At 34.7% G+C, this 27,004-nt stretch overlaps 1 long non-coding RNA gene across 2 annotated transcripts in view; it reads right to left on the minus strand.

Moving 5' to 3' along the window:
* The window catches only part of LOC140682189 (uncharacterized), a 131,211-nt gene that overhangs the window by 74,980 nt on the left and 29,227 nt on the right, over nucleotides 1–27,004 (minus strand). For both annotated transcript variants that reach the window (XR_012053462.1, XR_012053461.1), the window contains exon 3: nucleotides 4,050–4,162. This is a non-coding gene — a long non-coding RNA (uncharacterized lncRNA). The remainder of the gene's footprint in view (nucleotides 1–4,049; nucleotides 4,163–27,004) is intronic.

Consider the following 27,004-nt stretch of genomic DNA (forward strand, 5'->3'; position numbering starts at 1 on the left):
ATTCATCTAAATTCAATAAAACACAGCACTGGCCATGGATGTATTTGGGAAGGAAGTAAGAAAGTTAATAGCGTAACAACATGATTGTTATCTCTCTTTTTTCTTATATAGACACTCCTATTTATGTTCCTAGGTGTACTTTAACTGAATCCATCCCAAAAGGGGGAATAAGAGACTCTGTTTACAGATGTCATCTATTGTTGAATTGCTGTTACAGAATAGCCATTCTAGTCTATTTTGTTTTGCATAAAAGACTGTCTCAGTTTTTACATACTGGAATAAAACTGGTTTTGTTTCACATTTCCTTTGTTGATTTCCTTTTCTGTGCAGAGGGATGTTATCTATGTGAATCTACAACACTGAAATCTTCAATGCTTCAGAAAAGTTTTAGACTAGGAAATCTGTATGTCTTTTATCCTCTGAATATGATTAATGATGCTTTGTGTTTTGCAAGACATTATTAAAAACAGAAGCCTATGACTTCATTGTCTCTGACAACGACTTTGAACATGGGGTCAGCTATTCCACTTTTACATTTCTTTGCAAGATTAAAAGAAAGTAAAAACTATTGCATTGGGATGGGGAAAAATTTACACAGATTTAACAAAGCAGAATACACACACGTTTTCAATATGCTTCTTCCAATGAAAATTCACCTCATTCATATGATACTGCTGGTAAGCAAACACTAGTGACAGGCAAATCTAGCCATCAGGAAAACATACTGGGTTCAGGATTATCTCAAGCACCACATGCTAGAGTTGTTGAAAATGTTAAGGAAAAATTTCACAGTTTGATTGAGAAAATTACAAGTAACAGATGCAAGTTTTTGGTTACATTCCTGGACATTAAGTGATGAACAAGAAAGTTATCAAGCAGAAGTGAAAAAAAGTGTGCAACAGCAAGAATTCATCTGAAAATATTAGTGAAAAATTACATGTCAGCACTTTTTATTTTCACATAAAATACACTATTTTCACAAGCTGAATATGCTTTATAAAGCACATTCATTATAAAGCACATTTCCTTTATAAAGTTTATATGCAGTATTGTTTAAAGTGCTGGAATTATAGAACTCCCTTTAATACCAAAACAGGAAATTCACTCTTTTTAAGCTATTCTGTTCATCTGCGATGCATTATTTTATTGAATTTCTGCAATGTAAGGATTATTTTTTTTTTACTAATATCTTCACCTTTCATGAATGTCAACAACATTCTTACTGTACTAAAAGCCTAAAAGAGGAACTGAAAACCACACATAAATTAATGGTAAAATTCAAATAATTTCAGCAGCATTGAGGTTTTGCTAAGTCAAGCTGAGAATATGGTTGCAATAAAACCATTATTGCTTTGACCATTGAGAGAGGAATGAATGTTATCTAATACTGACAGTTTTCTGCTTTCAGAACACTCATTTAGAGAAGTCACCAGATCATGGTACTTTCCCAGCTGGTTATGTTTTTCACTGTCTTTAACTTCATTGTAAATTTTGTCTGTTGAATCAACCTTGCTGCAACTGGCTTGCATAAATATGAGACTCAGTTATAAATTTATTTTGCATATTATCAAGGTCCCTTCTTTGAGGTCTGCTTTGAACTTTAAGGTTTCATTTGCCTTCAATGGTATTGTAAACAGGCAGCAATGTAAAACAAATTTTATTCAAGATATGGTGAATGAAAGGGTGGAAAAATCAGCAAATATTGCATTGAAGATTATTCTATTTAGGTGCATAATCAGAAGATTTTTCTGAAATAATTTAGCAGAAATCCAAAATGTCTCCTGTAATATGATCTGCTTTTTCACTTTTTACCCATTTAACAATTTTAAAATCATATCCCCCCACCACTGATTGCACAAGAACCAGATAGAAATCATTATTATGCAGTTCATACTAGCACTGAAGCACAAGAATTTTTTGGAGATATGTCTTGAAAATTAATTAAAACTATGCAGAATAATAGGACCCTTTTTCTTTCTGTGCATTAGAATAAGAAATAATTGACTACTATTTGGAAGGGTGATTTTTCCAGCTGGGCTTTTGGAAGATGGAAGTATGGTTCTCACATTTGAAGAAATTTTGGCCTGCCTTACACAAGGATAAAAGACAAATATTTAAAGAAAAAAGAATTCACTGCATTTTATTTCATACTGGAATGCACACCATGGATCTTAATATTACCACTGAGGGTTCCTCACCAGCCTGTGAACCTCCCTACAACTTTAGCTCAGAATTGATCTGTTGCACTGCAATAAAACTAGATAGAAGGTAGATTTAGTTAATTCTGCTACATTTTCCTAACAATACAGAAAATGCTGAAAAAAATGATCACAACAATATTTTGCCCTAACGTTATTTTCTTAAATAGGAGAGATGTAAATGTTTTCACAAAAAACAAGCACAAGGAGGTGTTCTAATTACCAAATAAAGGTCAAAACCAATAGAAGCTTTCAAAGCGTTGCTCTACTGATACTTTTGTTTGTGTAAATAGCCAGTTTTCGACTAGAAGCAATGGGTTTGTTATCTAGTCAGAAATATGCAGCAGCCAATGTCATGTTGGGATGCTCTGATACATGAAGATATGTCCTTTATATACATGACATATATAATATGTAAAGCATATGAAACACATATACATGAACAAAAAAGATAATTTTCTAGAAAGTGTAACATAACTGTGTCACTGTTATCCACTGATGCATTCTGCATTTTCTTATCAATAGCATAAATCTGAAGAGGTCCATTACTTCATACAGTAACAGAATTGATCTAGTTTTAGTTTAACCAAGAGCAGGCTTCTGTCTATTCTTCCTGGTTTCTGCTCATAATCAATTTCAGAGTATTACTGTTCTAATGTTACATACACCTCACTGGTTACCAGGCCACAACCTGACCTTAAATTTGTATGAAAAATTAAGTGGAAGGCAGACGATTGAGCTGTGGTTTCTTTCAGTTTCATATCATTGCCCTTGCATCTGGTGGGGAGGAAAAAAAAAAAAGGAAAAAGAAAAAAAGGCTGCTGCCTGATACCATAATGTCACTTTTAAGTTTTACGCTGAAAAAGCACTAAGAGGGGCTTACTCAGAGTCATTTTTCAGCCAATTCTTCTTCCTGGAAATGTGATGATGTGAAGACAGACAGAGTTGAGGGAAGAAACAGTCCAAAAGCCATCTCCCTCACTCTATTATTACGAATCACCCCTGTTATAGAGGAAAAACTACACATACTCAGCATGCTTCAAAGAAGGAAAATGATGTGACAAAGCCATGAAGTTAAATTAAACAGATCTGATCTACACAACCAATTGCATGTCTGCATATTTTTCCATTTAATTAAAAAATAGCTTAAGACCTTTGTTACAGTATGTGACATCAAGTTAATATAGTAAATCAGAATGTGATTAAGTAGCACATCTGACCAAAAGAACTTCACAGCTTGAGTTTGGTTGATTAAGTTAATTTAATTAAGAATTTTTTGCAGGGCTAAGGTAAATCTAGCTTATAAATACCAAGCATTTTTAATTAGAGTTTTTACAGTTTCAAACCCATTGTCTTAAAACACATTACTTTAGGATTTTAAAATATTTGTGTACCAGCAACTACATATACTCCTACTGGGACATGTAGGTTCCAGAATTAAACAGCATGTGACTTTAAAAATGAGACGTCTCAATTCTCAGTATTTTTCTTTCTCTTTTGTAATAAGCAAATTTTGCACATCAGAAAGGAATGCAACAAACTTATTAAATAACACATTTCTTTTAAGCCCTCAATGAGGCAGATGATCTGTCAAATAAGTCATGTGGTATTTATAAAAATGTGGGCAATTAACAGCAGACAAAATATTCACTGCTGCATTTCTGATGCATTAAAAATTCCTTTGAAATTTATGGAGAAACATGGCAGGAGACTACCTACTTCATCCCAAAGTCACTTTGCAAGAGTAATAGAAATGTTCTCCTATGAGCACTTAAACAGAATTACTAACAAAACTACAGCAAAGCGATAGAGGCTTAGACTGATGATAATAGATATGGAAACATGATTTACCTAGAAAGCTTAATCAGAAGAACAGGAATGGATTCTCCATTCCATTATCAGCTTTGAGAGAAGGTATCATCCTTGGTGTCTCTCATGCTGCTTTCTTGGGCACAGGCTTCAGACTAAAGAAGAAAAAGAAACAGGAAGGATTTCCTTTATATACATGTAAATCACCAAAAAATGTTGTGTCCTCCTAAAAGAGAGTGTACTGGTGGCTGTGAACACTTAGCCGACTTCTATAACTGAGTTAATAATATTAAGCACCACACTAACTAGCAGATTAAACCCAGAACTTGTAAGGCAGGGTTTGCCTGACCTATTTGAGATTACACCTCTACTTTATGATAGAATAAATTTGGCCTAGCTGCCCCTGCCTGTCCCCACTGATTTGCATAATGAAATACATCTCAGTCAGATTAATCAGATTAATACTAGAGAAATGGCTTAATTTAGCTTTTGAGAATACAGCAGATAATATGGCAGCAACTCATTTCATGTTATTGTTATTAACATCTCTGCCAAAAATATGGTGTTACACAGGAAAATTTGAAGAAAAAAAGCTTTTTAAAGGCATGATCTCCATGGTTTTCTACCATTCCAATGAATTGACTTCAGTGAGGTCATCTTAGTCTTCAGAGGGTGATAAAGTAATTAGGTCCATTTTTTCCTGCTGACTGCTCTCCAGCTTCTAAGGACTCTGGACAAAAGCTATTATTGTTAAAATGTCAGCACTCTTTCCCTTCAACTTGATGCAAGACTTCACAATACACTTCTGATCTTTCCCTCCTTACTCCCTCAAGCAAAATTAGGATGCATCTACCCAACAGTTGACTAGATAATTTTAGAAGAGCTGGAGTGGTAAGATAAGGTCTGATGTAACCGTTCTAAAGATACACAACTCTTTGCGTATGGTTTCTGTACAGAATGGAGGGCACAACTCTACAATAGGATTTACTGTCTCTGCTTGTGCTACAAGTCTCCAGGCCTTTCCTAGTAAAATTTTAACTAGCATTTTTTTTTTCTCCCTAGATATTATCTAGTTCATTGACTTCTGAAATGCTCTTGACCTTCCCACTTTCTCACATATCAGCTTGCATGACATTTAACTGATCAGACTGAAAACAGTATTGATACTGTGCTCTACAGATTCATGGGCCAGCACTGACTGTGACCTCAGTGATCATCTGCAGTCAGATCACAGTGCAGAATCAATGATTTGCCTCTTGTTCTCGTGTTCACTCGGGCAATCAACGTTATCTTATGACCTGTTTTTGCTTGTAATGCAAAAAACTATCAAGATGACTCAAAGTGAAAACACTAAAGCAACAGAATTTCTTGTTTCAATAAACATCCACATTCCTTTCCAATGTATGTGTTAATGAAATTTGAAGAATAGAAAAGTAGATAAAATGTGGCTTTGATTAAAACCAATATTTGTTAGGTTTTTATAGTTTGGTTATGCAGAACCTACATAATCAATAAGATCCAGAGCATTGGATCTTATTATTTCATTCATATAAAAAAAAAAAAAAAAAAACCCCAAAAAAACATACCAGGAATATTAATCATGACGGGAAGAAATCTAATTTTTTTGCTAGAAAACCAATTTTTAACATTATGCATTTGGTTTGTGGTGGTGTTCTTGTTAATGAGAGATTCAAATTAATTTCAGCTGATGCCAGGGAAAGAACATGTTCAGCATTGTTGGGTCATACATATGTGAGGAATATTACTGCTGTTTTATTACACCGTGAAATTACTACTCACTCTTACAGAATAATAAAAAATATATTATGGAAAGGGTCTTTATGAAATTTCTGGCTATAAATGATAGATATATTTTGTACTTGAGGCGGTAATATTTGCTCTAAACGCATACCATATAGCACTTCAATTTGAAATGAGGGAATAGTCTACCCAAACTCAAAACCATATGCTACGGCTAATGCCCTGTGGAATTTGCAAGCAGACTTTTAGTATAATTATTACTACTTAACAGTATTATGGAGGAGAAGGAAGCAATGGATGACAGGATTTGAAGTTCTGGAATCTAATTTAGATATAGAATTTTAATTATTGATTGTTTTTTGATCTAATGTGAAAGTAAAGGTTGTTCAGAGAAGAGATACATATTTTAATTACTTCAAATTATCTAACCGTTTCTCAAGAGAGAGTCACAATATTGCTTCACTTCAAAAATTAAAGAGAAAGAAAAATAATTTAGTTTCACTTGGGGAAATAAACCTATGGAAACACAATTTAAAGAAGATTTTATTATCCTCAGTATACACAACATCCTGTATTACAAAGAAAATGGAGTAACCTTTTGGTAATTATATAGTGCTAAATTTTGTATTTCTGTTAGTGTAAAGAAATAAGTTAGGTATTGTATATTTTAATATTCAGGACAGACAAATTTATCAAATATTATTTCTCAAATTTCACTGAGAAGATATGGAAAAACAGAATAATGTTTTAACATCTTTTTAGTTTCAATGAAATTAAAATTTAATAAAACTTTTGTACTTAACGAATGACCACCTGTATCTCAAAACCACTCAATGATTTTATTACACTCAGATATTACAGGATAAGGAAAGTTATTCTCACCAAATTTTTTTATTAATGCAAAGTTTTTCTCTTCAGAGATCATAGAAAAACTGGTTTAAAGTTTTTATAAAAAATTTTATACAATTTCTGTTTTAATTAAAGTTTTATGTATTAAATAAACAAATCTCACAGAAATGTTCATGTCCTTCTCTATTTATTACGATTTTTATTTCAGATCATTGCTTTCCTTCATTTAGTTATAGTTAGAACCCCCCACTGCTAAGGTACAGAGACATAGATGTTAAAAACGGTAAATGGAATAACCTCAAGCACCTACTGGTTCTTTGTGTCATGTGGACCTACTCTCTGAAAGGTTAGATAATTACATATATATATATGTGCGTGTGTGTAAAAAAGCTGAAAATATGCATCATAAGCCAGCCTGTGTTCTTCTTTCTATGACCTGAATTACATCAATGGGGAATTTTTGTGAACAGAAGGTTGTGTCAAGATACATTAAAAAAAAACCAAAACGTACCAACCAACCAACCAAAAAAAGCGAAAAACCAAAATGTTAATCGCAGTGGAAAGTGCCTTATTTTTAATTTGACAAATGTAAATTAAGGGTGTAGTTTTGAAATTAATCTACTCATTTACTATCCTAACATTACTTAACTACAGAGTCTGAAACACATTGATTTCTGGATACCATTTAGTTTTTATTAGGGCTAATTTTGGTTTTAAATTTAGATTAAGCAATAGTTGCTTATTAAGAGTTCCAAGCTTTCCTTGAAAAATACAATCCACACCCAGAAATCCTTTTAAAAGATCTTTGTTACTATCCAGAAACACTGAGGGCCAAACCCTAAATAATTTATACAGCTATTAAGATTAAACAGCAAAAACCAAAAAACATGTTTAGTGGATGAAGGACAATAGATGTAAGAACATCCAATAAACTGAAGCAAATACAGTACAGAGCAAAGAGAGAGCCATGAAAGTTCAAGGTTCACTTTGAAAAGAATTTAATAAATTTAATTATGCTGTCATCTTACATGTAATACCTTTCCTCTACAATTCCATTTGTTAACAGTATTTGATAGCCATTCACACCACTAAACACCTCACCTTTTTCTTTTGTTATTTTTATTTTTTTTTTCTTTTCTCCCAAGAACCATAGGTAGAAGGATTGCTTTCTCCTTCTGGATTTTTTTCTGCAGACTTTTTTTTCCTAGAAAGCCACTTCTGAAAGTTAAACTAAAACAAAAGTTGTGCAGATGTCTGTATAATATTAAAATTTGGCTAGAAAAAATTTCTATGATCTACTCAGACTTAAATTTGAGGCCTAGCTTAATGGACTGAAACGTTTCTTTAAAAATACTTATTTAGAGGATTAATTTAAAAAAAAACTTCCTTCCCACCAGATTAAACCATATATCTGAATAATCTGGATATCCTGCAGAGCTATTTGTATTCTAGTTAGCAGTGACTGACAGGACTACCCAATGTGTCAATGTGTCTCTTGTTTTGGTTTATCAGATAACTGGTGAAATGTAACACTGATGGTGTCAGATTCCTATTTACAATATTGTTGGATAAACAAAAACTGTGTTTTTGGGATTGTTTGGGATTTCTCACTCATTTGAATTCTTAAATTGTCCTTTCTTGTAATGTCCCTGTTTCTAATTAACAGCATTTAAGAGGGGCTTAACTTCCTTTTGCCTTACTGAACAAACCATATCCAGTTTTATGTGAAAGAGCATTATTATGATTTATGTCACAGAAAAACACAAATAAAAGCATATTTTTCCTTTCTTTGAGGCTTTGGTTGATAGAAATTATTTGTATGTGAATGTCAATAAAATTATTTGTATATGAAAACAATTTTATACTGTGTAGAATGAAGTTTATACTGTGGAAAGATGATTTTGGTAGCATAGAATAATTCAAAGTCTTGTTCTTGATAACTCAAATAGCTATACTGACTGAAAATTCCAGCATATACTGGGAATTCTCAGTTTTGACTCTACACAGCTAGGAGGGTTTACAAATTAGTTCATTTTACTAATGAACTTAGTTCACCCTACATTAGATAAAAGCAGGATAAATAATCCAAAGAAACATGACCTTAGATTAGCTACTCCAAATATCCAGCCTTAGCAGATAATATGAAACATGAAGTCCCAGATAACTTCCATCTGAGAAATGTCTTTCCAAGCTCTTGTTATAGGCAACAGCTTGTGACATGTTCTTCATAATATATAATTTATAATATCAATTTTAAAATATAATATTTAGTATGTCCAATATAGTTCTACACTTGTACTTCTGTCAGAATAAGCAACTAATCTCAAATTTACTCACACACAAAATTCTTTTTCAAGAGATCACTTAAGTTTACGGAGGAGTAAGATTTGAGACTACTGAAATTTACTAACGTTATCAGACTTCCCTCTGTTGCTTTGCTAGTTCCTCAATTTCCATCAATTATCCTGCATTAAAAACACAATGAAAAGCCTTAATTAATAATAAAATGGAAAGTGACAGATATAATATCTTCTATTTTGAATTACTGAAAATTTATTTCATGTAATTTATATAGATTAAATAAATTATTAACAATCTAATACTTTAAACTATATTTACCCAACAATAATGAAATATATAGAAGTTATAGAAAGGTGAAGTGCTTTCTGCTCAAATCAACAATATGGTGACCTTAAAAAAAATTCTACAATTTCCATTCCATTTGCATTATCTTCTCCTGAAATCTGAATCTGAATATAATTAAAGTATGACTCTAGAATGTAATGCAGAGTGACATGATTTGAAAAGCAATCCCTTTGTATTGTAAATATTGCAATGGTTAACATGCTGATGAACGAAATAAAGAAAGAGGCCTACTGCTGACCTATTGCACACAGACAGGATGGAGTTAGGATTAGTTTTCTGAAGACCTTACTGAATTCACAGTTACATTTTTCTTATGAGTCAAGCCATTGACTGACATTCATCTGGAATTTCATGTGTTCCAAAGTGATGGTGACATGTTTCCTCTCCTTTTGTGATGTAGGAGAAGCAAAGGGTTGCCTTTATCAAAATAGGTAGAATCCTACCATTGAATATCTTAGAGGACTCCCTTCAAAGTACTTGAATAATACCTGGTACATCAACTTGAATCATTCATGATAGAATGAATCTTTCATGAATATTTCATAATAGAGACTGTACCCTTGGCGATTGGTGTTGTTTCTTCACTTTGCAAGTTTCCTCACTTTGAAAAAAAGCTATTTCAGTAAAGGAATAAAGGTTATGATGGGAATCTTTTACTGTACTTGGCAGAACTATCAGCTTCAGATAGATGCACTTATACCATTCATGAGATACTTTATTTTTCTCTTATTTGCATGACCATCAAATGTGAGTAACTGTTGTGGGTCATCACTGTTAGGCAGACAAGCTCCATGCAGCCACTTGCTCACGTTCCCCACAGTGATATAGAAGAGAGAATTGGAAGGGCAGAAGGAGAAAATTCATCAGTTGAGACAAAGACAGTTTAATAGATAAAACAAAAGATGCATCCAAAAGTAAAACAAAATAAGGAATTCACCCACCACCTTCATCAACAGGGAGATGTTCAGCCACCTCCAGGAAAACAAGGTTCCATCATGCCTAATGGTTTCCTGGGAAAACAAACGCCATAATTCTTTCATTCCCTCCTCTTTCTCTCAGCTTTTATTGTTAAGCACAACATCATTGTGGATTGAGTATCCCTATAGTCAGCTGTCCTGATTGTGTTCCTTCCCAACCCCTTGTGCACACCCAGTCTTGTTGCTGGTGGGGTGGTGTGAGGGGCAGGAAAGGCCTTGATGCTTTGTGAGCACTGTTCAGCAGTACTTGAAACAGTGGTGTGTTGTCTACTCTGTTTGCAAAAAATCCTGAACGTATACCTGTGTGCTGCTGTTAAGAAAATTAACTCTTTCCCAGACATAACTGGTACAATAACAAAATGGCATCATAGGAGATAATTCTCTGGGCAAAAGAACTAAGAATTATTGCAAAGTTAGGATAAAAACAAGGAAAACTTCCAGAGGTCTACGAAGAGTTCTCTAAAATACTTCAAAACTAAAGTTTAATCTGCATCAGGCAGAAGAAGACCCAGTGTATCAAATAGTGACGACAACATAAGTTAATATGCTCCTCATGCAACATAAATTATGGAACACAATCCAAAGATTAAAGTATTCTCTGCTGTCCTCTATTAAATTATAGGAGCTTGGGAAGAAAAAGCAAATAAAGCATGACTTCAAAAGAGAAGCTGATATCCAAGAGAGGAAAAAATAATTTTCTAAATATGTAGGAAGGAAATTTTGGGCACATTAAGTCAGCCATACCATTTTCTCACCTACCAACATATCCCTTCACATAGCACAGCTTTGATCTATTTTTGTTTCTCCTTCTTTGTATAAGTTATCTAAATAAACTGAAAACTGATTAACTGAAGGATAAGAGGTACTAAAAAGTGTTGATAACTTTCTGAATTGCCTAAGGCAGAGTGGGGAAGCAATTTTCAAAAGTGAGAATTATGTCCATGTTATTAATGTAGTCAATATTTATATGGATTAACTGAGCAGAAAGAAAGTTAAAAAAAAAAAAAAGTTATCTTACAGAGAAATCAGAAAACTGTAAAATTTCCATGAGAGAACATGAGTGAAATTGAGTCACTCATGTTCTGGAAATGCTGCACTGCTGAGATGTACAATCGTGGGAACATAAGAACACAGTAACAGAATTCTTACATGTTCTAAAAACTTAAATCCCTGATTTGTGGATTTAGTTTCAAAATTTCATTTTCTAAGCTCTAACTCTTTGAGATTTCCTGTAATACCAAATGAAATTTAAAAAAAGAACAGCACAGAAAGGCTTTAGGAACTCTGCTAATTATCTCTATAAGTTTGAATTCGCATCTGCAGTACTGTTGTTTACTTCTTGATGCTTTTGATGAGACAAATATTAGACAAGTCTAGGAATCTACTGTAAAGCCTGAAAACAGGACCAAGTACTGGTGACATACTCTCCATAGCTCATATGTGTAAAACCAAACTGGTTTTCAGTGAAACCCATTACTTCAGGTTTTGCAAAAAAAGATATGTTTTCTAATAAAACGAATCTGGTTTTATATTCAAGAAAAATTATATGTACAACAGGAAACTGTGAATAGTGGTTAGTAGTAAACATTTTCTTGTAATTTCCTTCTCAAACTGCCAATCAGCTATTTATGTCTTTCCATGCTCAAGGAGCTGTCTTTTTAACACTCTCTACTCATCAATAGAAATAGTATGGCACATTTTACAGTACTTAGAAAAATTATAATCCTCCCAATTTTATTTAGGTTCTAACAACCAAGTTTTTTATTAATTAACTACCTTAGAAGACAGAGGTTGGGGGCACTTTAGTTATTTATTATGCTTAATATCAGATCTTTGCTACATATCCGTGGAACAATAGCTAATGTAAGGATTGGATGATCCTTAGCACTAATGTAAATTTAATTAATATGAGGATCCTTCTCACTTTGGAATAATGTATTGTTTATAGTGGGTTCATATCATATCAGCCCCAGGATTCCAAGACCTGAAGCACAATGGCTACTTCAGGTTTACAGATCAGCTAGATTTATGACTGATGAGATCATGGCTTTCCAGTGAAGTGCACAGGTTTGCCCATTGATTTCAATGAGCAGAAGTGCAAGATCAGTCTTCAAATTTTCTTCCACTTTTAACTGTTAACTTGCCATATCAAACAGATTATGTATATGGACATGAGACTTAGTAGCAGTGAACCCTTTGAAGCACACAAGATGATTGCTAATGGGTTAAAGGCTCCCCACTTCTGTCTTCCAGCCATTAAAATCTGAAATTACAAAAAAGATCTTGATCTCTGGAACCCATGCCTTGTTAAATTTCCTTAGCAGACAAGATGGTACTGTGTAGCATTACATGTGGTTGCTGTTAGCCACATCCTTGCTGTAAGTTACCACAGTGTAACCAAGGTAATAAGATGTGACAAATGGCAGCATGGCAAGTCATTTTGTGGAGTTTCCTTTGGAATATAAAAACTAAAGAGAGGCTTACACTGACTTTCACAATCTGTTTGCTTGTGGATGTAGTGAACAATTATTAACTTGAATTTGAGCTGCACTGATCTACAAAAAGGCAAGGGTAGATCCTAGGGAGCTGCAAGAAATCTGATAGGCACAAATGGTGAAGCAAGGCAGAGTGAGATGCTGCAGAATGCATATACATCTTGAGTCATTTATTTGGATAAAATTTCTTCAAAAATAGATTTTTTTAAAAATTTTTTTTTCTAATCAAACCCTAATTTTTCTCTTTAGGTCCATGAAACTCTAGGATAGGGTAACAGTTGTCCCTGAGGTAAGATTTTATTGTTGGGCATGTGCAAATCCAACAGCAATAACATAACTATTGCTTTGCAGTTTTGACCTTCAAAAAGAAGATTGACAAAGTAGGAAATTTCAAATCTCCTACATTTTTTCAGCACAGATACAGTGTGGGCTTTTTTTTTTTTTTTATTTATTGATGATCTCAGATTTTATTAATTGCCTTTTAAATTTCTGTTATTCCAAAGGATTTTTGAACAAAAAGAGGAGGCTGGAGGGAATTATAATTTTCTTCTGTAAGAAAGGAAAATACACAGCACTTCTTAATGATAGAAAGTTAGAAGCATTTCAAAAGGCCTTTCACAGCTGTTTGACTTCCCATAGATTATAGAACTACCAGAAATAGCTGCAGGCAAAAATGACTTAAATGATTATTGGTAGCATGGACAAAATGTTAAATACCACACACAATTCTGTTATATTCTGGTGTTTAGATACAGCAATATAAAACAAGCAAAGTAGTACTTATTTGGGGAAGGTTTTTTTAACCGTGTTTTTAAGAGAAAAAACATGAAAACTTTTTGCTAAATTGATTTTTTGACTTCTGTTGTATAAAGTAAGTTTGGATTTTATAAAAACATATGATGGAAGAGATAAAGCTTAATAGATAGACATGACATTTCATTGGAAATGATATTATTGGAATAGAATTGTTTTAAAGAAATTGAGGTCAAACTAACAACTCCAGCCAGAGCAAGTGACTGTTCCACCTTTTTCACCCATTTGCCAGGTTACAAACCCTGGCCATTTACTCACCTTGCTCTCTCTCTCCTTCCAAGATTGCCCTCTCATTCAGTTCTGGTAAGTCTGGGGCAGCAAAATGGTGCTAAAACCACTAACCTTGTTGACTATGGAATTGAGACAAGACTAGGGGCACAAACCATTTTACGTGGATCAGTGAGAACTAGAACAACATCTCTGACTCTGCTATCTTTGTACAAAATTGATGCATTATGTCCCACTTAGACATAATCCTTAGACATTCACCATATGAATATTAATCTGTTTCACCTATTATTCTACAGGGTTAGAAAGATTTACAGCCTACAGCTAGTCTTACATGTTCTCCTACCTATTTTTGGCTTTATACATAAAAGCTTTTGATTTTCTCAGTTTCTAACATAGCTCTGAGCAGTAACAACCTCATTGAATGTTCTGTCTTTTGCTCTTCTCAAGACTTTCTGGTTATGAACAATTTCCATTGGCTAGGGCATGCATGAGTCTTCAAAACGTGAACAAAATGTCACCATAAAGAGCATGGTGGAATGGCTGAGATGGGCATCTTCTGTGCATATGGGTTTGCTACAGTCAGTGCATCCTGCACATTGAAGGGATTTGGAATAGACAGGAAATATTAAGCAATTCATAGTTGCAAGAGGATTCAGGCAGAAGAATGTGCTTTTTTACAGCACAGGCAAGGCAACACATTTGACAATGTTTTTTTCTGTCTCCTGTTATAAGAAGGAAAAGTACTCCTATTGTGATACTAATTTTATTAAATATTGTACAGTCATCCTGAATATCTGAGTAGAATCTGTAAAGTGGTGGTTTTTTTTGGTTTTTTTTGGGGTTTTTTTTGTTGAATTAACTGGATTTTGGTAGACTAGAAGGTTAATTTGGAATAAGGGATGAAGAGCCACAGAAAACCCGATTTGGCCTTACTCTTCACTATTTGATAGTTCTAAACATTAATTTCTGTAACTAATTTAGTAATTTTATTCATAGGGCCAGTTACTGATAATCAAAAATTTACCTTCAATTATTTAATCAAGAAAATTATTACAGCTAGTGTCATATGGGATTTTAAAAAACATTTTGGTTGAAATTTTTAAAATTTGTATTAAAATTCCAGCTAGTTTTATCCTATGTTTAATTTAGCTTCATGATATTTATTTTTAAATACCTCACCTAACTAATTTACTAATCTACTTGCACTAGGTTCATCTTCATAAGACATGCATAATTTACAAGCCACTGTTTGCTAGAAATCAAACAAACCTAGAGGGAAATAAAGGTGTAATTTAGTCAGTAGCTAAGTTGCTGTCATTTCATATCACATATATATGAGGCATTTTAGATATCATATTGAAGTGTATTTTCTAGACAATTATTTCCAGTCTAAGAAACCATAGGGAAGGAGAAAACTATTTTAAAAATGAAAATAAGATGGTTTATATCACCTGCATAACTTGTTTTGTTCTCTGCCTTCAGGCTTCAAAACCCGCTTCCCATATTTTTTCCTTTCTTTAAAAATAATGTACATCAGCTTAATTTATCCCAGGTCCCAACAGAAGGATCAGATTTTAAGCATTTAATGCTGTGGTTTCAAATCCAATTTTACAGTGTTCATCGTTTCAGAAGTGGCAGAATCCTAAGTGAACTTTAAACAAAAAAAAAAAAAAAAAAAAAAAAAAAAAAAAAAGAAAGAAAAAGAAGCAAAAAAAAAAAATCAAGCTGGTTAAGGTATGCACTTTTTTTTAAGGTAAAGTTTTACTATGAAGTTATAACCTGAAGAATGTTTCTAAAGGTGTTAGTTAGGAATATTTCCAGTTTTAAGAACTGTTTCTTATTGAAACAATTTTGAAAGGCAGCCTTCTGTGTATTTGCAATTTTTTATGTATTTCTTCTAATGTGTCCTACTGAAACTAGTGCATATGGGGATAGTACTTCAGGTTTAAGGAAAAAAATCCAAATTTTCAATACACAATTATCCTTTTGCTGCTGAATGTACGAATGCAGAAGCTGATATAATATGAACCTTCCTCCTAAAGAGATTGTCTGAGCACTTTTGACTTGACACTATTGTACGTTATAGGATCATCCCTTTTATCTGCTGCCTTTATGACACGTGCCTGGGAGCAACATCTGCTGTCTGCACACATGTTCAACTTTCTTGCTGGTAAAGTCTACCACCATTAGTGGATTGCTCTCTCCACTGTGTGTAGGGTGCAAACCTTATAGCAAAGATCCTAAGCAGAGTAAAGAATACCTTCAAGGGCTCATTAGACAAAAATTTGCAATTCTGGTTTCAGCAGGCAACGTTTGCTTTGTAAATCTTTCCATGCTCCTCAGTGAGTAGCAAGTGCTATTCACAGGTTCAATTCTACTGATTTCAGAAGTGAGTCTCTTACTGAAAACCAGTGTTTGTCAACAGCACAAGCAGAGAACTGGAGTGAGCAATAATTGGGTTCAGTCCACACAGAGCTTACAATTGATGGAGACCAAAAGTGAACTTGCTGAAAAAAAAGGCTTTTGCAAGAGTAGTAAATTACTCAAATACGAGACTGTGATCACCAAATATCTGCAAGACTAACAGAAAATACACATTAGTGTTGGATACCTGTTTTCCCTTCACAGAACATCCTGCTCTCCTTCCCTTGAGATGTTTTCTTTCATGGAAATTTGTTGCTGATTATAACCTAAATATAAAGCTGAAAAGTGAGATGGGAATTGTGAAGTTAAATTTGCAGTACAGATTTTCTTAAAGCACAAAGTTATCTGTTGGAGGAAATTTGGATGCAGTATCTTAGAGAGGTATAAATCAGCAATGGTGGTACCACTGAGGATTCAGGAATAACAGTGAAGCAGCACCTTCTTTGGAACCACTGTAAAATTGCATGAGTTGACAGTCAGCTTCTCAGAGGTTGTGACAGAAGACTGCATGGATAACCTTATTTTGATGCTGCAAAGAAGACAAAGATTTAGTGGATAGAGCAGTTGAAATGAATGGACTCCTGCAGGTCATGGTTCAAACACATTAGTGAGGTAATATGACAAAGCTTATACTGATAGTACTTCTTGGGATGTTTGGACTAAGTTTGTCATCTGGATGTCATAGACAGCCCTAGACAGACTTTATTTTAAAGTGGGTGGAGAAACATTACATCATCCACTTTGACACAGCAATCCCTTCTAGAGCATTTTAAAACAAGAAGGAAAAAAGGATCTGGTTTTTTTTAACTGAATTATAGCTTATTGTTTATATGCAGCTTCTCTTTATATGCTCTTCTCTTCTATATTGCTTTTTCTTTGCAAGATATGTGGAATGTTAAAATTCATTCCTTTTTTAATAAAGTGTAGCCAAAAATAGCCTGGACACATGATACTGAAGCTGCTCTTGTGCTACCCATTTAAGTTATGTATCAAGTCTAAATTTAATCAAGGCCACATTTTATTTATATATTTCATGCATTAAACTCATTTAAACTTTTAGTCAGATTTCATTAGGGGAAATACTACCGCACACATCATGCAGTAGTAAAGCTAATGTGCTTCAGGAATTTGAAGGGATTTAGAGATCAGAGGGTCTGATTTCAAAATTTCTTTTTCTTTTTCTGCTTAGTGCTTGGAGCTGGTCTGTATGCTGCACATAGTTTGTTTCCAAGGACACTAATACAGTCAGCATGGTCTGTATAAATGTGTAAACACAGACATTCTCTGTAATCAGTACATTTGGTGTCTTAAGGCAAGATTATGTTTTTTTAGGAAATGCAATTTATGTTCAAGATTAAATTTCTCCTCCAGACTGATAACGTCTTGAAGGTGAATGAGATCATAAATTTTGTGTCCTGACTTCTTGTTCTCCATCTTAGATCTTCATTCCCTTTTTCAGTGTTTTAGAAAAAGGGAACTGAAAGAAATGCATCTATAATGATTAACCTTCACAAAAATAGTCTGCAGGGATTGATAATGTGTAAATAAATGTTTAAAAAATCTAAAATTATGGAAAACTACCTCTCCTAATCAACTTCCAGGTTTCATTTTTATTCCATGCAAGATTAAAAAATACCCCAACCACAGAAAACATCCCACACAAAAGAAAAAAATAACATGTCCTTAACTGAATTTAACTGCTGTGGTTTGTCAGGACTCCTTTGGTCAGACTCTCTCTGATGCTTTTTCACCCCAATGTCTACAAAGTTGAGGAAACTTCATGCTGTATCTTTTATTATAACTCAGATAGGGATATATACATTTTTGTGATTCACAAGACAGCTTCACTTATCTTTGCCTGAAAAAAGAAACAAAAGAGAATGTAAAGAAAAAAAAAATTAAAAGGTTAATAACATACATGCATGTGCATTTTTTCAGCAATACAATTGGACTTTATTTTAGTGTGAGTTTTTTTTCCTTCTGGTGCAATTTCACCACAGTCCTCAAGAAAGGAAATCTGTCATTCATGTATGCATTGAATCTTACAGTGCTGAAAAGCCAGTACATGGCAAAGTTTTAGTGACCCAGGGCATATTTGAACTTGTGATCTAGAGATGAAAGACCTCATATTCAATTTCCAGTCCCATGACTCACCCAGTTCCCCAGCATAATTTTGGTTTGGGAAAGAAGTTTTTGAATTACGAGTATGGAAAGAGCTTTCTGACAGAATTGCAGTTTAAAAACAGAATAGCCTGATTTACAGACATGCTGAACCCTCAGGATCCCACTGAATTAAGACTATGCAACAGTCAGAAAACAGACCTTACTTAGCACCTGTCTTTTAAAAACTCCAAAAAAGATAAATATATTGCTGTAGGATCTAGGGATGGTGATCCCAGAACCAGATACAAGGCCAGGCTTAGCATCTTTCTGTGTCTCCTCAGACTGTGAGGAAGCCACTACAAAGGAACATTTGAAGACTCTGGACATGTGGTGTGTCCTGAAGGACTAACGAGACAAGGAGCTCTGCCCTCTGACAGTAGAGACTACATCCCTGATCTCTAGTTCTATCCTTTTTTCTCTTCCATGTCTTTCAAGGAAAAAATATCTCCCTTTTAACAGAAACTCTTACAACGGAAATATATTTTCTCCAAGATCAAGTACTTAGTTTCTCTGACAGAAAGTTTCTTTGCAATGTGGAATCAGATGAGAGGGTGCTAGTGCTGCAAAAATGAAATTAAGCCCACCCTATGTATGTTATACCTATTCAGTTCTCAAGCCAAACATCTCTGTGTTCCCCATGTCATGCAGTCAGCTCATCCTCAGAGCCAGCAGCTTCTCCAGGGGGATAGTTTCAGGTATTCATTTTAATGCTTGGATCTGCTTCATGTTATTTAATGTACTCAAACCCTGACTACCTTAGCAGTCAGTTTGTGTGAGCTGTGTACCATAGTTAATGCAAAGCCCATGCTCATGCACAGCCAACAAAAGCAATGTAATTGTTCTTGTAAGTCTTAGATAACCTCTTAGCAGTTGAACTCCCTTGTGACTAGACAGTCATACCAACCATTATTCCCCACAGAAGAATTTTTGGAATGTGGTATCTAAGTTAAAAATAATTTTCACAACAGTATTCAGGAATGATGTTGCCAAGACAAAGAAATTATGAGATGAGAGAACAGCAAAATAACTTGAGGGATCTCTTCTAATCAGAATATTTATCAGCTCCTCACCTTTTGCATCTTAAGCACCTTAAGCACTGTTTATGGTGCTTTTATGTACCCTACTAAAATTAAAAGTAAATTATTCCTGCCTTAACGTAAGCAAAATAAGCTTCATTATAACACAGATTAATGAGCAGAGGCATTAGAACTACTGCAGCAAGCTGTGGTGGAAATACTTTGCTGGTATTACTGGGCTTGCTTTGTGAAAGTGGATGTTTAATTAAACTTTAGTATAGCCTAAGAAACATGTATAATTCAATGAATTAAAATTACAAACAGAAGAGACATCTATAGTAGTTACTAGCACTTTATGCAGTTGTGCCTCTCCCTCACTGCCACTGAATGGCACAATATGATCCCATTGATATCACACAATTCATTGGTTTTGTTAAACAAAAGACAGCACAGTTTCCTATGAAGAACTGGAAAATTATAATTACAGGAATATTAAATGAATATTACATTAAATAGATAATGATTTTTTCAATAGAAGACTTTGAAAATAAAAAGAAGCATTTGAAAATTTTCTGGCTAGTCTCATCTGAACAGGATTACATCTATAGATCAAATTAAAATTACCAGGGAAAGTAGAAAGCAGGATTTTATTACTTTTTTTTTGTTTTGTTTGTTTGTTTGTTGTTTTTTTTTTTTTTCAATTGCTGGAATTGAGTGTGCTTATTTTCCAGGTAGAACCCAAATACAATTGCTGGATTTACAACAGTTTTAGACAAAACTGTTCTTTCCCCTTGTGTTTGGAGGAGGAAGCAGCTATTTTTCAGTTTGATCTGTTCTCTAACTCTATTACTAGCAAAAGTGGAAACCATAAAATACCTTGGGCTGACACTGGTCATATCTTTGCTTTCAATTGAAATCCCAAAGAACATGAGTTTCTTGTGGATATATATTTGATATAAAACAGTTTACAAAACTTTAATGCATTTTGAATTAAAAAACTCAGATATAGGCATAATAATATTTTTTTAAAGCTGGAGTGTTGCTTTTCTCCACTGGGTGTCACCATAAGGCAACAACACTGGGCTTGGAAATCTCAGTAAAAGGTTTCTTGGATCAGAGATTCTGTATTTATTCCAGAAGGATGCAATGGAATAATCATATTTGCTAGTTAACCACTGAAGAAAGCCCCACCAAGCTCTAAGGTCCTCAGATAGATGCCAGTGAATATCAGAACAGACCTGAAGGGCTCCAAACAAAATTGACAAAAAGCCCAACAACTTATTTCTAAGAAAGTATGTATGTGGATTTTAAGATGTTTTTCTGGTGGTCATAAAGGAATTAAATGGAAGAACCTCTCGAAAAGACTGAAATCTTCACTGAAGTATTTTATTTGGGAACAGAGGGTTTAAAAATTGCTAGAAGAGTTGCTGTAGGGAAAAACATTTTACCTGACTCATTTTACCTAATTCAAAGTCATAATTAATCACAATTTCACCTACATAATATCAAACTTTCCATCAAAATATATACAACCAAGGTGAGAGCCATATGTCATGGAGCAAGAACTTATGGGAGTCCTAGGTGATGCATATACAGGATTTACAGCATTACTCCCTTCACCTGGAACAGCTACAGCTGGATCTGATTGTCACCTAAATGGCCTGTGGCTGTACCCCAGTGAAAAAAAAAAAAAAAAAAAAAAGAAATAAAGGCAGCCAATAACCACCTATTTTATTTTTAAAAAAATGTATTTTTCACAGACTGTATACTTAGGAAAGAAATGAAAACCAGTTCCTGCCTTCCCACCATTCCTGAAGTATTTAGTTAATTAGTTTTTATTCTTATCCTTTCTTCTGTTTTTGTTAAATTTTCCCCACACAATATTGCCTAATGGCATAATCAGAAGTCTAGACACTAGTTAGTTCTATTAGTTAATTTTTTTTGTTATTCTGGATCCTATCAATAATTTCTCCAGTGTGTGATATGAAAAAAACCTGAGAATTTTGGAAAACTTTCTCTACATTCAAATCCTGGCTAGATTGTAATTACAAAACACAAAGAAAATGTTTGTGGTTTGATTCTTTGTTGAGCCATTTTGGTTAAATTATAAAATTCAGAAAGAGAAAAAAATAAATGAAAACATAAACCTGGTCCTTCCATCCCACATTCTCAATCACTTTTTTTGGCTGTTGATATATTCAAGGTGAATAAACTGTAAAAGATTAAGGCTACAAAACTAAAATGTAATTGAGCACTCCAGATGTGGTCAGATAGACTGACAGTGAAATAGATACTTTTATTTGTTAGTTACCAGCTTTTGAATGGAAATGTAACACTTGCAGTGCAAGTTCATATTTTCTTCAATCCATCAGTCCTTTTTCTATGGGGCCCAGGTAGAACGTGTTATTTCTGGGAACAGGAGTAAATATTTTGTAAATATTTATTTAATAAGGAATGTTTATTTCTTCTTTTTTTTTTTTTTTTTTCCAAGTCTGTTTTGGTCACATCAAGGTGAAAATGTGATGTGATCAAACCAGACTTGGAAAAAAAGAGAAGAAAAAAAGAAAAAAAAAGGTAAAAAGAAAAAACAGTTATGCTGGAAATTACGGTAACACCCAGTGGGTCAGGGTTACTACCTGGAATATCTGAAACCCCAAAAATGACCATAGCCTGCTTGTTGGGGTTTTATATATACTCTGGGCCTACATTCTGAGGGTTTCAGAAGCTATTGTGGGTATATGCCTTAGGGGGTGGCCAAGCAGATGTTCTGGTCTTAAGCATCAGTAACATGGTGCAGAAAAGATTCCACATTCCTGGTGCAATCTTCAGCTTTTGGGCTGAGAATTTGTTCATTAGTCATTTGCTGGAATAAATATAGTCTCTTATTTTAATTAAAATGATAAGTTAGCTCTTTTTTTTTTTTCCCTCTCTACTGATGAAGAGCAAGTGTTGCCAGCTTGAGGTGATCCTTATAATTTCTTTGAAAGGATCTCTGCATGTACTTAACTCGTAGGGAGGTATCAGATTACTCTGCTAAACAGACTTTATAGTAGGGGTTGACCAAGATCAAGGGAAACACAATCAGCACAAACTGTACTTGAACAGTTCCTCTGAAAATAACCCAGGCTGATTTTAGTTGGATTTGAGATAGAAATACTTTAGATTAAATGAACTATTACAGGTATAATCAACTAGATTTTCAGCTTAGAAGGCAGATCACTGCTGGAAATTTGTAAGCATTAGGACTTACAAAGCTAGAGTCTGGTGTTTCAGTTACTTGAAAACCCAGCGACCTTAAAAATACCATACAATCCATACTAATGACAAAAAAATGGGAACACAAAGCTACAAACAACCCTAGTCTAAAAAAGGGTTATGAGAATTTCTTTCGGTTAACATAAAGCCTGACCACGAATTCTATGTAAATTATGCTAGATGTTGCCAAAAAGGATAAAATTTAGGCTGCTACAGAGCAGTACATTGCCATTACCAAGCTACTTGTTCAAATGATAAAATAAACCATTGTGTTTTTCATTTTTTAACTAATTCTGATGTTCGTCCCTCCAATGAAAATATGCATATTGCTACTAGAAAAGAAATAAATACAGGGTACAAGTCACATCTGAGTTTTTGTTAGACTTAAGTGAGAACTCACTCTTCAGAGTAAGGGGATAGAAGTAGTAAGGAAACTTCCCAGTCTGAGCATTCATGAGATTCTTTGCCAGTCACACTCCCGGCACCAGAGACTTTCAGTGCTGGGACTGAAGCCTCTCCACAGCTCCAGTGAGCCCACGGCTGCCCTGCATGTCTCCCTACACACTGCACTCACAGTCAACCTGGGTTTCCTGAGCAGTTTAGCCCCAGGTTTCCCATAGCAAAGTCTGAGATGTCTCATTCCATAAAACCATTTATTCACAGTGCAGTAAAACACAAAACCAGGCTGGGCTGATGCCTTCAAGGAGAAACCCCCAGCAAAGGAACCCTGGGCTTTTATACCTTCACAGTCTACCCAGGCACAAGTCTTTTTCTCTTGAGTTCTAAGCTCCTGCTGTGCCTCCCAATGTCCATCCACCTGGGTGTCACCATTCTCTTCATTCCCTTTGTTAACCAAAGTGTGAGAACTCACGGCTTCTTGTCTCAGGCTCCCACCCTGAGCTCACCTGCATCTCAATCTGCAGCTTGCAAATAGGTGCATCAGTACTCAACCAGATGTATTCCTCAATAATCCACCCTTTGTTAATTGAGAATTCCTGACAATATACTAAAAGGAAAGAACCAAATGTTCAAGGCCTTTACCCCTTGCCCTTATATATAATGATTTTTGCAAATAACAAATGTATCGATCTAGGTTAACAAGTGTATTCCGCAAGAGAAATCTCCATCAACCCTCAGCTTCATATAGACACCAATGCATGTGCTCTGTACAAACAGCTTAGAATCAGTCTGGGATATTTTAATTTTAATATCTCTAAGCAAAAGCTTAAAACTGCTTTTTGTAAGACTATTCATGGTTTCTGTCTTGAAAGCTTCTGCCAGTTTGTAAGAACAAAGAAGACTACTAAGCATTCTTGATATAACAGAAAACTCAACTTCTAGTAGTCTGTTGTTGAAGAATTCAGATTAATATACCATATAAAAATTTGTTTGAAAACAAATATAGAAAGTTTTGCTGCTAGAGCAGAAAAATCTTGCATTTCATAGTAGACAATGAAGCTTAAGGTTTATTATGTCCTGCAAATTCCTTGATACCAAAGTCAGAAGGCAATATAATATCACACATCAGAGTAATATGTTATTTTTGATAGTAACCAGATGTACTTATCAATCATTATGTCTGATGCTAGGAGGTGGACAGAATTTAGGAAATGGTCAAATATTTTATACAAGTGTAGTCAATGGGAATGTTTCTTGGCATTTCTGTGGAGATATCTTAAGAATTATCTGGCCTTTGAAGCGCTGAACTGTCCCACAGGATTCTTGCCTTTGGCAAAGGCAACAGCTGTGCTCCTTCTCTCAGGGATGCATTTCTAAACAGGAGAGAGGTGCAATTTCTTCTTCCTCCTATAGTTAATGAGAAAGTATGAACTTCAGGTGAAATAAGTCTGTCTACACCTTACTTTTGGTTTCTCATCCTGTGGTTGTCTGATGATAAGAGTCAAGGTAGTCCCCTCTGAAGATACAAATTCAGTGTTGCTAAATTTTGTAACCCTAGCTCCCTGACTTTGGGTAGTCATCTTTACTTGATCGTAGTTGGATAATATGATATTGTCACAGAAAATTTTCTGCTTTCTGGTCATGTAATAGTGATAAAAATATGCCCTGCCACAGGTGCCAGCTGTTTCAATGCTGCTTTTCACTTCCCTTGGCCTTCACTGTAAGCCATAGTTCCTTGTGGTCACATAGAGGCATATGTTATACAGTAATTTATTTTATATATAAAATATGTTATACAGTAATTTATTTTCTGAGCACCACTTGCAGCATTTTTGTTTCTACCCTCAGAAGTTTTCTCCTCTGCCTCATGAAAGCAGTTGTTTCCACCTTGTCCTGAGCATATATGTCTTTTATCATTTTCACCATAACCTTTCACTGCTCTTCAAGGCTAACCATATTGCACAGATAGTGAATATTCTGATCGATAATCCTCAAAGAAAGATGGCTATAATGCTTTGGAGCCAAGCAACCCCAAGGTTTTGTCTTCAGTGTAACAGCTGCCAAAATTTAGATGGTGTGGATAGCTAAGGAAATTAGTATCAGGTGTCTGGGGCCTTTTAACAGAATAATGTAGATGTGGCCTTCATAGGCCTGCCAAACCACATATCTTCAGCAAGCTTCCCCCATGTGAACCGTGTCAAAAATACTTTCAGATAAAATACAACAAAAACATTTGACCATGATATAAAAGGCTCCAGAAGAGGTCATATCCCAAATATTTGTACCATGCTGTTAGGCTGAAAGAAAACTGGTCAAAGAGTTTTCAATCAGAAAATGAAAACTTTGTTTAGCTATAAATTTCTTAGTAGCTGTTTGCCACATGATTGGAAAGAGATAAAAGCATGCTCAATGAGGGATAACAGAACACCTTGTTCAGCTGTTCATTCACTCCTCTTTTGCTCTAATGTTTTTCATTTTGCAAGACATTTATGTCCATGGGTGAGTGTTTTGCTGAGCTGAAACCTATACTTATAATGACAACACACTTCACAATGAAATGTCCTGCAAAGCAAAATAGTTTCATGTACTATCTGGACTCAGGCTGTGAGCATAGCTCCACAGTTTCTTACAAAGATTATTATTAAGTTATTACCTTTACAATCACTTCATTGTCAATCACATCATCAGACTAAGAAGAAAATAATAATTTTATATGCACATGAGATTATACTCAAAGTGCTAGGAGCCTAGGCAGCTTTTACAGCTGAGTAAAAAAACCCTCAGAGCTGCTCCAGTAAAACAAAAAGGGCTCCTCATGCTTGGAAAACTATCCAGATTTCTTTGAGTTACTGTCTGTAAAATGCATACTCCAATTCCAGGCCACTGTTTTTGAAGCTATACAGGTACACAGCTGTTGACTCCTAGAGGACCCGGTGCCCTCTAAGAGCAGAACCTGCTGCCACTGCCCGGGCAGGCCATGCCCAGCCTGTGACCGGCTCTGCCGCGCTGTGCTCGCCATCTAGCGAGCCACCAACAGCGGCTTTCACACGGACTCTAGTCTAATAGAATTATAAACCTTTTAAACATAGCTAAGGAAATCCTCTCTTTTCTGCAGAAAAGAAAAGCTTGTATATGGAAAGCTAACCTTTATTTTTATTTCTGCCAATAAAAAGCTCCTAATGTCTTAGTTACTGAATATGGTGATCCACTGGCACAGTTCAGTTTCAACGAAGGCTTAGCAGACTGCTATTATACATTTAATCATGTACTACAAAAAGTAAAAGTACTTTTTAAAATACTAATTATGCCCTCCTATAAAGTTATCTCTTTTGAAGGGAACAAGAAGAGCGGATTTTATTTTCAGAAAAGCCACTGCTGCTGTATCTGACCTGCTCCAGTGATCTACTTACATGAAAGGAACAAGGTAGATTAAAATTATGTCTTGTATGTCTAATGTGGTCAATGCTCACTTTCACTATGGCAACATAAGCTCCAATTTTCCTGTGTAACATGCTTTGCTCTACTGGGTGCTATCTGCAAGATGGTATCTAAATCCATCTCTCTGCTTTTCCTCTACTGTTATCTGTGTTACTCTTATGACATTTCCCTTACTAAGTTCTCTGAATCTTTCTCTTACTTATGTATGTATGCGACCTTCCATGTCACCATTATCACTCCTTGGAAATCTATACCAGTTAAAACAATATCCCCTAGGGAACGCTCTCAATAAGGAATCAATTATTTGAAACAAAGCAATGCCAATCAGCCTTGAGACTGCCCAGCTGCAATTACTGCTGCACTCAGTATTATCTCTCAAAAAGCATGTATTACTTTCAAAAGTAGGCAGTCTTCTAAACATAAAAAGTCCCCCAAACCAAAATAAACCAACCAAAAAGAAATAAACAAAGAAACCAAAAAGGGAAAAATATAGCCTCAGATTCAGTTATGTTTTTTGTTTATTTAGTTTT

Source organism: Taeniopygia guttata, chromosome 1A (genome assembly GCF_048771995.1).
Source record: "Taeniopygia guttata chromosome 1A, bTaeGut7.mat, whole genome shotgun sequence".
Classification (NCBI taxonomy): Eukaryota; Metazoa; Chordata; class Aves; order Passeriformes; family Estrildidae; genus Taeniopygia; species Taeniopygia guttata.